This window comes from Aythya marila (genome assembly GCF_965140915.1).
Source record: "Aythya marila genome assembly, chromosome: 5".
In the NCBI taxonomy this organism is placed as follows: Eukaryota; Metazoa; Chordata; class Aves; order Anseriformes; family Anatidae; genus Aythya; species Aythya marila.
Window position 1 is genome coordinate 49,250,507 of NC_139046.1, and position 12,163 is coordinate 49,262,669.

At 46.0% G+C, this 12,163-nt stretch overlaps 1 protein-coding gene across 3 annotated transcripts in view; it reads left to right on the forward strand.

Annotated features, from left to right (window-relative positions):
* The first annotated feature begins 211 nt into the window (after positions 1-211).
* PRR5L (proline rich 5 like) overlaps positions 212-12,163 on the forward strand; it is a 44,717-nt gene continuing 32,765 nt past the window's right edge. Inside the window, exons 1-4 of one of the 3 annotated variants that reach the window (XM_082761764.1) lie at positions 212-266; positions 655-687; positions 1,668-1,749; positions 2,088-2,288. The gene's annotated coding sequence lies outside the window, so the exon portion shown is untranslated. Of the gene's footprint in view, positions 267-654; positions 688-1,667; positions 1,750-2,087; positions 2,289-12,163 lie in introns of those variants that run through there. The other 2 variants (XM_082761762.1, XM_082761763.1) reach the window with 2 other exon arrangements.

A 12,163-nucleotide genomic window follows, 5' to 3' on the forward strand; every position in this document is an offset into this window, starting at 1 on the left:
TCTTTTATGTTTCTCTTCTGTGCTAACGTTTCTAATGATCTTTCTTGTCTGTCCTTGCTGTGTATTAAAGTCTACCCAGTACATACGCTCCTGCGTAAGTGACAAGGGCTGTCTCCTTTACACAGACACAGAGTCCTCACTGCTTCCTAAAGAGTAAACTAAAGTGGCTCCCACCTTCTTCCTGTTGTGGTGGCAGGGATCTTTTCGGCTCTTTCCTCCATCTTCTCCCACAAGCGGGAGTCCAGCCATACAACAGGATGCTCACAGTAAGTCTGTGTTGTGGCAATGATGTCTCCTGGTGGTAGTCTTGAAGCTAGAGCCCCAGGGGTCTGGTGAACGGCTTTCCCCTCCTAAACGTGGGGTCTCAGACCTCTGCACGTTCAGGTGTTCATCCCACACCTGAAATGTATTTTCAAATTTTGATGCATAACCATGTGAGTTTAAATCTGGGGAAAGATGCTGGCTTGTACACTTTTTAAAAAACAAAACAAAACAACAACAAAAAAACAGAGATTTTACTATGCTCACATAATGTCAGAATCTGAGATCTGTCCCAGGGTCTATACTGCTTTTACCTGAATGTTTATTTCTCACACCTAACTTCTAAAGGTAGATAACTCCTGCCCTAAAGCTCTTGCCTGTTTTTCCTTGCAGCGTTTCTCTCAGATGGAGCACACCACTGACCAGGTACGTGAGGTCACCATTTGCTTCGTGTGTAAATTCTTTAGGATCTTTGCTGGCCCACAGAGAACAGTTGGGCTGTGATAAGCCACACCCTTGCCTCTCCAGTCTCAGAGCAGCCGTCACTTCTCAGCCCTATCACGAGCCACAGATAGGAGACCACCACTCACACTCCATTTCTGCAACGCTGTCTCTGAAAAATTAGTGATTGTTGGCTTGAAAAGCAGATGCAGAATGAACGCCAATTTGTGCTTTTAATTGCTGGTAGGTTACCAGGAGCACTAAAACTTTAAGTGCTGGATAGACACCAGCTGTCATCATGTGCCTCACCACTCTGGGACTGGAAGCACGTTTCTGTATGTGCTCATACAGCTTGTCAGAAGGCAAGTTCCAGGTTTTCATGTTCATAAGAATACCTCCAATTTGTGCAGCTCTGGCAGTACCAGTGGGCAGTACGTAAGGTTCGCATTGCCTCAGTGACTCTTTGTTTTACACATCTGGAGATGGAAGAGGAGGAACAGCCTCATGAGAACACCACTCCTACAAGGACGTGTGGCGAGTGGTGTCGTCTGAGCTCCCTGCGTCTGCTTCCAGAACGACTCAGAGCATCAGAGGATCCCAGCACGGGCTGGTGGGTTAACCCAGTGCTCCCAGAGTAGCACCAGCTTCTCTGATGTTCAGAGCAGACCCAGCCCTGTTGTAAAATCATGGTTTGAAGACATAAAACTGTCTGCAAAAACAGTGCATTGGGTTGCCAGGCATCAGCAATGCTGCACACTAATTCACATAATCCTCTTAAACACTTGGAGCAAACGACACTGTCCTATTGATTCGGTCTTCCTCCTTCAAGCACTTCAAATCTCAGCACCTTAACCTAAGGATTTACTCTCCAAAAGTCGCTGTGACTGCCCGAGTTATGCGTTTGATGCAACTGCTTGCTGCTTGCACCTACTCGTGTCTTTTCTTTAATCTCGTGAACTTTTCAGCAGTTTCCTGAGCGATACCTGCTGCAGACGGCGACGGCTGAGCAGCTCGCACTGCACGGGGCTGCAGGAGGAGCCCCAAAAGGTAAGGCGAACCCCCCGCACGCCCCAAAGGCACGGCCACTTCGTGCTCCCCGCCGGACCCGGCACGGGCCCCCAGCCCCCCCAGCCTCCCCGATTTCTTTCCCTCGAGGGCTGAGGAACCCAAACTGCGGGGTGGGAGCCCGGGGATGGGGAGGGAGCCGCTGCCGCAACCCCTTGGGGGTGCCCGACCCCCGGCCCGGCCGCCTTTTGTCTGGGCGGGGAGGAGCCAGCAGAAGGCAGATCGTAAAAAAAAAAAAAAAAAAAAAAAAAAAAAAAAAAGGGCTGGCCGGGAGCCAGGAAGTGTAAAAATCCTGACCGGTTGGTGGCAAATTTCGCCAGATCGCGGCGAAGATCGCAGCGCGTCCTGCAGCCCGCGGCGGGCGCGGAGCGGGGAGCGGAGAGGTGCGGAGCAGCAGCACGGGGAGCAGCAGCACGGAGAGCAACACGGAGCAGCACGGAGAAGCCGGAGAAGCCGGAGAGCAGCCGGAGAGCAGCCCGGAGCAGCGCCCTTCGCTGCCGCCCGCCCCGCAGAGCGGCGGGGTGAGTGCGGGGGACGTCCCCGGGGTCCCTGCGGAGCGGGGAGCGGGGGCAGCGCGGCCCCAAGGAGGGGTCGTGCCCGGGGGGACCCGCGGGAGGCGGCCGGGCCGAGCCCAGCCGTGCCGCCGGGGCAAGTTCTCCATTTAAAAAAATATTAAAAATAGCCCCTCCGGCTCCACGGTGCTGCCGAGTGAGTCATTTCCAAAGCGAATGTCTCAGTCGCAGCCTTCCCCCCGGGAGACACAATAATTCTGAAACCGGGGGTGAAGGGAAAGAGATTTTTTCCCTCCCCTCTTTTTCTAAATAGATTGAATTAACGCGCAGCCGCTGCGGAAGACAAAAGCCGTGAGCAGCGGGCTGCCTGTTAAAAAAAGTGAGGCATAGCTCCATCCTTTTCCCCCTTCCCTCGGGCCTCTCCCTGGTGGCGATGCCACCCGCGTTTCCCTGAGAAGCGCTGGGAGCCTCTGTGCCCAGAGCTGTCCGTTTTCGTGGATGAAATCTGCTTTCTGTTTGTTCCTTCGGCTGTCAAACCCGTCCCCTGTCCCCTCTGCTGCAGGATGTCAGCTGCAGCCAAGGGTCCTGCCAGCAGTGACCCCAGCCGACGCCGCTCCTGGCTGTCCGTGCTGAAAGAACAGTCCAAAGCAGGGCTATTTTCTTCTGCCTTTTCCAGTCATATGATGATTTGTTCATGTAAGCAGGCTGTCTCGAGCAGAGGGACTTTTTGTTTGTCAGCAACAAGTGCTGAACGTATTTATAGGCGATGCTGCAATTCTGTGGTATGAGAGGTTTCAGTTATGCAGAACTCGAAGGTACCTGGATCAGAGTGCAAGGGCTGTTTACATCTTTCATACAGCGCTGTGTGTGCATGCATATTTGAAGCATACACCCATAGCTCTTATTTCACGGTGAGGCAGCATGTCCTAGATACAGAAGCTGATGTGTAGGCTATGTAGTTTTGTTTTGTTTTGTTTTGTTTTGTTTTGTTTTTCTAAAACAGAAGCTGCAGTCCGACTGTGCAGTAGTCCCCAATGGTACAGACAGACCATGGGAGACAAGGCACTGCACTGTCCTGATGAACTGGCTTTCCTTAAACTCGGAAGCCACCAAGCTAGGGGTAAAGTCCGGTCCTCTGACCCCTGTGAAGAACTTTGTTAGTGCTTTGGCAACAAAAAATGACCTAGAGCTGAAAATATGTACAGTAAGATATGCCAGCTATTTTACAGCCATGTGAAAGATGTTGGGTTTGAGAATACGATCTGTGGCAGTAACCCAAATCTAATGCCACTGCTGTCCTGGTAAGTAGAGAACTGCGATGCAAAAGCACTTTGCTTTCTTTTTTTGCTCTTTAGATTCAATTTCTTTTATTCATGCTATTTATATGCCTCGCAGCCAGGAGAGACCACTGTGACTGATTGACTTGTCTCACAGGGTGCAGAGCGCTCAGGGATTCCCGCAGCAGGTCTGTGACTTTTCGTTCAGCTGTAACATGCAGGAGATTCATCATCTTAAAAGTGCCACCAAAGTGCTAAACTGAAGGACGTAAATACAATTATTTTGTGTTCCAAAACACACCAAAAAAAGCAGACTTAACAGCCCATGTAAATGAAAATTTCACAGTAATCTAAGACAAGGTATGCTCACGATACACAGCTCATAGTCAACATATGGCATTGTTGCTAAGATCTTAGTGCCGTGAACTTTGATAACATAGTGGAGGGAGGAAAACGCTTGGGCTTGGGTCGAAAATCAGCTGCTTTTTGTGAAGCAGCAGGGAAAGCTTGGGAGAAACTTTTCTAGAGGTGGATTATTCTGTTTGCCTATAATGGGGCTGTTCTGAATCTCTGGTTGAAATAGCTGTCCAGTCAGGTAGGGTACGTTGCACTGATGGGGCTGCAGTGCCGAAGGTGGGCTGGGGAGTTCAAGCACACAAGTCCGTAGTGAAATCTTTTTTTGCATGTCAGTTTAGTAGTGTTTCCTTCTGGTAGTTTTACAGCAGCCTTAAGGTGACAGTTTAGCTGTGTATCACATTTGTCTTCAGCCTTCAAGATAAAATTCTCAGTAATTATTTTCATGCAGTATGTTTATGGACTGTTTGATGCCAGCTCAGACTCTGATAAGACTTCCAAGGGTCACTTTTAAAGCTCAGCTGGAGCACAGGTAGCATCAACTGACTCATTGACTCCTTCTGGAAGAATTTGAACACCCTAAATTTCCAGCAATGAAAGACACAAAATAGGTGAGACAGATAGTTAACGTTTTATTTGAGAAATGAATAGATGTAGCTTCCTTTCTTCTGGAAAGAATGGAGGGATGGGAGTTGAATAGATCATCAAAGGCTTAGATATAGCAGGCAAATATGCTCTGGAAGAGTATCTTTTAAAACTCATTTTCTGGGCATCTGTAGTTTTTGTGTTCTTCCTTTCCCCCCGTTTCTCTCTCTCTCTCTCTCTTTCTGTAATGTATGGCCTTTTGTATCCACTGTTTCTGCTGATGTGAATTCAAGCATAAATATACATTGACTAAGTATGTTCTGGGTTCCAGGGCTTATTCAGTAGGGCGTAGCAACCCATTCTTACCCCGTGAGATAGGGCTAAGTGTAACTCAGGGGAAAGAAGATTGTGCTGAAGATTTTAGCAAAAGCCGTGTGATACAAGACCTGGCTGAGGGTGGGCTGTAACGTAAAATCGGGCTACTTAACTGCTGTGTTTTGTAGTCCTAGGGTTAAAAATATGGGGTGTACTTCTGTTTCTAACAACAACAGTAGGAACTCTGAAAACAAACAAACAAACAAAAATGAAAACAAAAGGAAAAAGTATGAAGTGCAAGAAAGCACGGGGAAGATGGATTGTCATTCTACTTGCAGCATAGACAGTTCCTAAAGTAATTGCAGCTGCTGATGTTTTGTTTGGTCTTAAAGAGGTGTATCTTGCCAGCTTCCTGATTAACATTCCTAGAAAATAAAACATGTCATTGCATTTAGACTGAGACAACTTTTTGCTTCCCCTGACACCTGTGTCCTCCCCTCCACCTCATCTTTTCAAAATGAGTGACCTCCTGCCTGGTGTCTTTAGGAAAGCATTGCCGTGGCTCTCCTTTGTCTGTTCCCCTCTAGTAACTTTATGAATTAGTGAATTTCACTGCATTTGACCAAAGAAGGAAAAGTCTAAAAGGATAATGTTTCTCTGAGCTTTGTGAAAGCGTTTTTAGTGCCTCTGCTGAAGGACGGGCTCTGGGGAAGGTTATCCCCTCCTGCACATGTGAAACCCAGGAGGGAGCGTGATGTGGGAGATCAGGCCTGGTTTAGTTCTGCTGCTCATGTAACTGGTGAATATGAACAGTTTATTTGTTGAACAGCTACATTTTTCATTCCCACAACAGCCCAAAGCTTCTCCATATGGTGAGCAAAACTGCTATGGTCTCTACAGACTGCCAATGTACTTTATAATTTGTTTTGAAATAGTTAATACAAGTATTTCCTGATTTTTGCAGCGGATGCTACTGGGGAGTTATTGGAAACAGGTTGAAGCTGCTACAAGTTAATTTCTAGGTTTGAAAACACATTTGTCAATTCAATCTTAAAGCCTTTGCTACAGCAGAAAGCCTGATAGCTTGCTCACACTGTTGTCATTCAAGTGATACATTCCTGGCCTGCTGTGCTGCAGGAGGGATACACTTAGTGCATCTACCAAATGCTATTCCCGACAGTGGAAGGAAATAACTATTTATGTGTGTGTCATCCTTTTTTCCTGGTATAAATGTTTTCATGCTGTTGCTTGTTCCAGTGTAGCTGGGCTCATTCAAAGTCGTTCTGGTGATCAGCAGAGTTTAAGGCTTCTAGGCCTAGGAATAAAATAGCCCATTGAACTTGCAGGCAGCTTTGGGGACTGAGCAACATGGAGTACTGTTTTCCTATTACATCAGTTACGGTTTTTAAGGGGTAATCACATGAGTAATATATAGTATAGAACTGAAGAAAAAACAATGGTGACTTTAACTCTTCTGTTGGAAGCTGGCTGCATCGTTATGGGTGAAGCTCCGCAGAGGGATGCAGATAGGCTTTCAGTTGATCAGGAAACGGTGATACCTCTCCGTTTGTTCCCTCTTATCCCTTCCTCCTCTCCTGTGGATGTGGTTCTTATTAAACCAAAGACATGAGTGTATTTTTTCAGTCCCAACTCAGTCCATCAGTTTTATGATTCTGAAACTGCTACGTTTCTGCTTCTTGCCTCCCCTAGCTAGGTCTTTGGCGTGGTTGTTACTTCCATGGGGAGTACAATAGTTTTCAACCAGGTTAAGGCACTTGTTCACGCATCTAATTCAAATTGGTATCTAACTTCACGCTGATCAGCTAAGTGATTCTTATGAGGTGTTATTTTCTATTTTCCACCCAAGCATTTCAAAGCGTTTTATGAATGTGTGGAGCCTTTTAACAGCCTTAACAATTTTCTCCATTTCCGAATGTGAGTTCAAAGAATTAAGTATGGTTTCTAAGATAATACAGAAAACCTGTGATAGAGAACTAAGTAACTTTGTCGTCTTAGATGCTACTCCTATGTTATAAGATGCTTCTTTTTCTGTATGTTCTTTCCTATGACTTGATCTCTTTAGTCCATGTTATACTGGCTTGTTCTGTGCCAATCCTGTTTTCATATATATATTTTTGTAAGAAATTGTACAATCATTTGTATAGGTTTGAATTTGTTTTACTTCTAACAGGCTGTCAACTCCAAAGGGGCTGCAATGGTCTCCAAATTACAGAGAAGCTGCTCAGACTGTGGTGGGCTCTAAGCAAAGGTTATTCCCCCTCCTCTTCTCAGATATTTCCTCTCACTCTAACCAGAGTTTCACTTTGAGTTTCAGGTTTGCTTTAACCTCAAGAACTCAAAGCACAACTAAGTGGAAACCACGGAGTTTCTTTTCGAATGCTACATGGCTCTGGTACCAAAGCCAAGTTAGAGAGGTCTTTCTGTTGGGTAATTTGTTTGGGATGCATAATGAAAAATGGCACGATGTGGCTCCAGTCGGAGGAAGGAAATATGCAGAAGGAAGCAGGGACCCTGGGCTAATTTGTGAGAGGTGGGTGAGTAATGGGAGGATAGGGAAAATGAGATCTTGTTTTGGGTGGTTAAAGAGTAGCAACAAAATTACGACTATATGGACACATAGCAGAGGGCCAAATACACTACTGGAAGGGGCGTATTCCCATACTCTGCAGTTGCCACTTTTTTTTTTTTTTTTTAATGTACTTCATCTCCATATTTAAAATCTATCAGGTTTAATTAAGGATAAGCGAGCACAGTAGAACACCTCCAGACTCTTTATAGGGCACCAAGTTGCTGCCTTCATGGTGGGTGGCCCAGCAGAAGAAAAAATAAATTAAAAATTGACACCTTTTGGTACTGAGCCAGCTGCGGAAAGAAGAGGTAGATCAGGTGATTCCTCGCTCCTTACAACAGCGTGGAACCCTTTGAAAAGTTTCATTAAAGGAGCTTAGAGGTATGTGTTTTTCTGGTGAATAGGATCCTGGCTTGGGAGGTGGAAGACCTGGGTGAGTCATTTCACTGGCTTTGCAGCTTCATTTCCTCAGCCAGAAAACGGAGATAATGATTTTTACTCTCCTTATTAATAATCCTCCTAGAGCTCTCGATGAAAGGAGCGTTTTGCAGGGCTGAGTGGCCCTTCCACCCGGGGCTCAGCCTGCCTGGGCCGCCTCGGGGCTTTCCCACAGCGCGGCGTGGGGTGGGCAGGCATCCCCGCGGCGCTTGGCACTGCGTGCACTGGGGCCAGCTGGGGCTGCGAGGCCGGGAGGTGTGTGCTGGGGCTGCAGGGAGTGCGCTTTGGCTGGCTGAGGTCCTGCCTTTGCCAGCTGGCCTGGAGTGTGCTCCGAGAGCTTGAGGAACCGACCGGGTTCCCTGCGGGACAGCAGCTCGGGCACGGCCCGGTGAGATGCTGGAGCTGCGGCCCTCAATCGCAGCTTAACGCCAGTTTGTGCTTGCTGAAGTTCTGAGCTGGGCTTGGCACTGGGATCTCAGAAACAGGCAGCATTAACATACGGGTGGAAAAAGCTGTCTTCTAAAGGCCATAACTCGAGTCAGTCCTGCTGACAAGACTGCCAGACCTGAAGGCTGCCCTTGCACCTTCCATTTTCCTCTCTGAACTGGGAATGTCTCTTAGCAGGGGCTGTGCCCCCACTGCTGCCATGAGCACAACCGAAGATACATTGCTGCATATCTGAGGGGCTGCTAATATGACAAATTGTCCATGCTCTGCCTTGTTGTTCTGGGGTTTGATCCAAAACACAAACGCCAATATTGAGATTCTTATTGCTTTTGATGGGCTGCGGGTTAAGCACTAAAATTTTCATGAATCAGATTTCCAAAGGCGTAACGGCATGATGAGGATGTAGGAAAGACCGTGCCTTGAGACTGGGACCCAGCCTGCCTTCAAATACATTTTTAGACTCCCAGTAACCTCTGACATAAATAAGACACATCTTCTGATCAGTGTTGTCCAGAAGGAAATTTATTAGTTACAGAGTGAATCTCGATTTGCTCATCTTCTGTCTCTCTGAAAAGCAAGTCTTTTTTTTTTTTTTAAATTATTGTTATTAAGAATCGGAGCAACTGGGGGCTATAAGAGGAACCAAATGTGTTGCAAATTTAACGGTAGCAAATGCTGTCTGCTTTCTTAGTTCTTAGTTTCTAAGTTCATGTGTGTGTGTAGTTGTGATGAATTAAAAGCCTTAAAGTTACAGGTTGTGCCCTGTTTTTCCACTTCTCAGTATGGCTGTGTAACAAATAAATGAGGGATTTTTGTCAGAAATAGTGTTGGCTTGAGAATTTGCTAGCTGAACTGAAAAAAGGATTTTGCCAATCACGTAGTTTGTTAAAGGTTTACCGGGCTGGAGGGAGAAGCAGCTAATAAGAATCTAGATAGTCCTCTGTGTACTTTTGTGTCTGAGGTGGGGTGAAACTGCTCATGAGGGATCTGTAGGTCTGTCAGATGTACGGTCAGATTTTTCTTCAGATTATGCTTCTTCCATGCCCAAAGTCATTACAAACAATTCTGGCACACGTTGCGGTATCCAGACTTGTAGGCCATCAATATCACAACTGCAGTGAGGGGGCTTTTGGGTCCTTGGCCCAGGATTACCAAGAAGATTCGTAATTTGGAGGAAATGCTGCCAACCTACTCTTTGGGTTATACGTTTTTTGGTTAGAGACAGAACTAGGTGACAGAACTACCTGATCTTGCTTTTCCTCCAGACAGACACTGGAGTTTTGGTCTGTTGGAAGGAAAAAGTCTTTTCATTAAATCATTTCATAATGGATTCTCTGTTTGTTTTCATGGCTAACAGGAAACAAATTACAAAAATTCCTAGTTTGATGACTAATGTTTTTATATATGTCTGTATCTATCTGTGTGAGTGTGTGTGTTGGAAAAAGATTTGTCTCCTTGTTTGATTCCTCTATTGAAAGATTCAAATTAATTCTCAAAGTGTTTACTCAGATGTGATGAATTAAAAGTGGATAAAATTACATTGTTGTCAGATTGCCTCATAGTCCTGCTCTCTCCCTTGGTTTTGAACACTGACATCCAGCTCTGAATCATTTGCTCACACCAAGACCTCGGTTTTACACAGTTGACATCTGCCTTGTTAGAGATCTAGCGGGTTTTGATAGCCGAGTTTTGAGCTGACAATCACAGATAAGCGAAAAAGAGACCGGGGTAGGACAGCTGGAAGAGAAGGAAGAGCAGTACATCGTCCTCCGACTTACAACAAACTCCTTGCCAAAGGTTTTTGTGCCCTTTGTAATCAGTGGTGAGAGGCAGTGCTGCCCGGTGGCTACAACAACTGCCATCCTGGTGTCTCCCTTCTCTCTGTGGAAGTGATCCTGGTGTCTCCCTTCTCTCTTTTTCTCCTTTAGTAACTGCATCTCTAAAGCTTTTTCTAGTTCTGTGGTAGATAAATAGTAGGACCGTGATTATTAGATGCAGGTTTCGTTTTATGATCTTCTAAACCACTTTAATCTTGGGAAGAGGAGATGTGAGGGAGGTTGGACTGAAGGCCTCTAGGAGAACAATAACCATTTCTGAATAGTTTTGCATAATTCTTTGAGAGTTTTCAGGGCAAATTGGAGAGGAGAATTTTTCCTTGATGTACTTAGCACTTTGCCTAATAGTGTTCATTCCCACTAGATGAAATAGCCCAAATACCACAAGACCTTCTTACTAACCTGCATTAATGCTTCACTTGCCACAAGGCAAGATTTCTCTCAGCAAAATGGAAGAAAAAAAAAAACAACAAACTATCGAATGCACAGCACGGACGTTACCAGCAAACTGCTAATGGAACTTCCCTGCAAAAATGGAGCAGCATTTACAAGGGTGCCTCGTTCTTGGGAAAACTTTGAGTGGAAACAAGTTGCTGTGAAAGGAAGATCTGATCTGATGGGAGTGTGGGTGACGGAGTGCTTCTGCAGCGACTGCCGAGAAACTACTTGAGGTCGGGGTCTGGTTCGGGGGCTTTGTTGTATGTGCAGGTGCCTGGGATCTGCAAAATGCAAACATGCTGTGCCAAAAGGCTGTTTTCCAGTAAACACTCTCTTACCTCTGGCTTTAGGAAGTTCTGAAAACAGTCCGAGCAGGCTGTGGGTATGGGGAGAGGACAGTTCTTCTCACAGACCTTGGCATTTCGGTTCTGGTAACAGGACTGTCAGTTATATTTGGATACCATTTGGCTAGCTGGCATCCAGAGGAACAGTTCGCTATGCCTGCTATCTGCCAGTGCCATTTTAGGTAAGACAGGAGAGATTTGTATTTTTGAATCCTGTAGAAATTAAATTCAGACTTTGGACCTGGCCTAATGCTGAAGATTTTTTTTCTTAAAATCCTGATGAGAAACTGAAATAAAGCTGACTTGACAGTAACACGGGATTGCAGACTGCGAGGCTGGGAGAAAAATGGGGAAGAGAGACGTCTTATCTGCTCCTCACAGACAAGAGCTTGTTATTATCTGTCCGGGTGACTTTAGCAGAGGTTAAGGAAAACAACGTGTATGTTTCCGCGAGCGGAGGCAAGCACATTCCCTTGGTAAGAAGCGTTCAGGAAATTTGCCGGGGGGCCCCGCGTTCTGCTGATGTGGAATCAGTCTCGTAAATCCATAGGCCGAGCTCAGGAGGGACCTTCGTGATGGCATTGTTTCACCTCCGCACACAGTGCGCCCAAGAATTTCCTGCGTGGAGTTTGAATCTCTCTGTGTTGAGGCACGAGGTCTGCTCTCCTGATTTACACTTCTGAATTTAAACTGTCCCCTTGCAGCTCAGTCTAACTGAAATTAATAGAGGTGCAGCTTTATAAAATGCTTTCTTTGCTGGGGATAAGGGTACTTGTATGCAGTTACAGCCTCTGGAGTAGTGAGAGGAGGTTTGAGGGCTGACACAGGCATCTTGACCACTGCTTTCTAGCCCTGTTAAGTTTCTATGCCTTCTCTAAAGTAACAAATACCTTATTATATAGCTCTGAAAATACATACGCTGTTTTCCCTGTATAAAAAATGATTGAAATAGAAACTTTACTGCACTGCTGGCAGAAGTCAGCTGCCACTCTTTCAGCTCCTCACGCTGTCAGCTTCGGGACTTCAAGATGACAAATACTGGCACGATCACTTGTTTTGCAGCAGAAGCAACCATTACACTGACTCTTTGCCTCCCAGACACCTCTTGGTGTGTTATGAGAGACGTCTGCCCTCAGCTCTCCAAGGTGCTGTAGCTTTTTTCCTCTGACGATTTCTGATGTGGTTAGAATTGCCAGGCGAGACATTGCTGGCGGATTGAAAATGTGTGGGCAATGTGCAGTGAACTGAATATTGTTGCAAA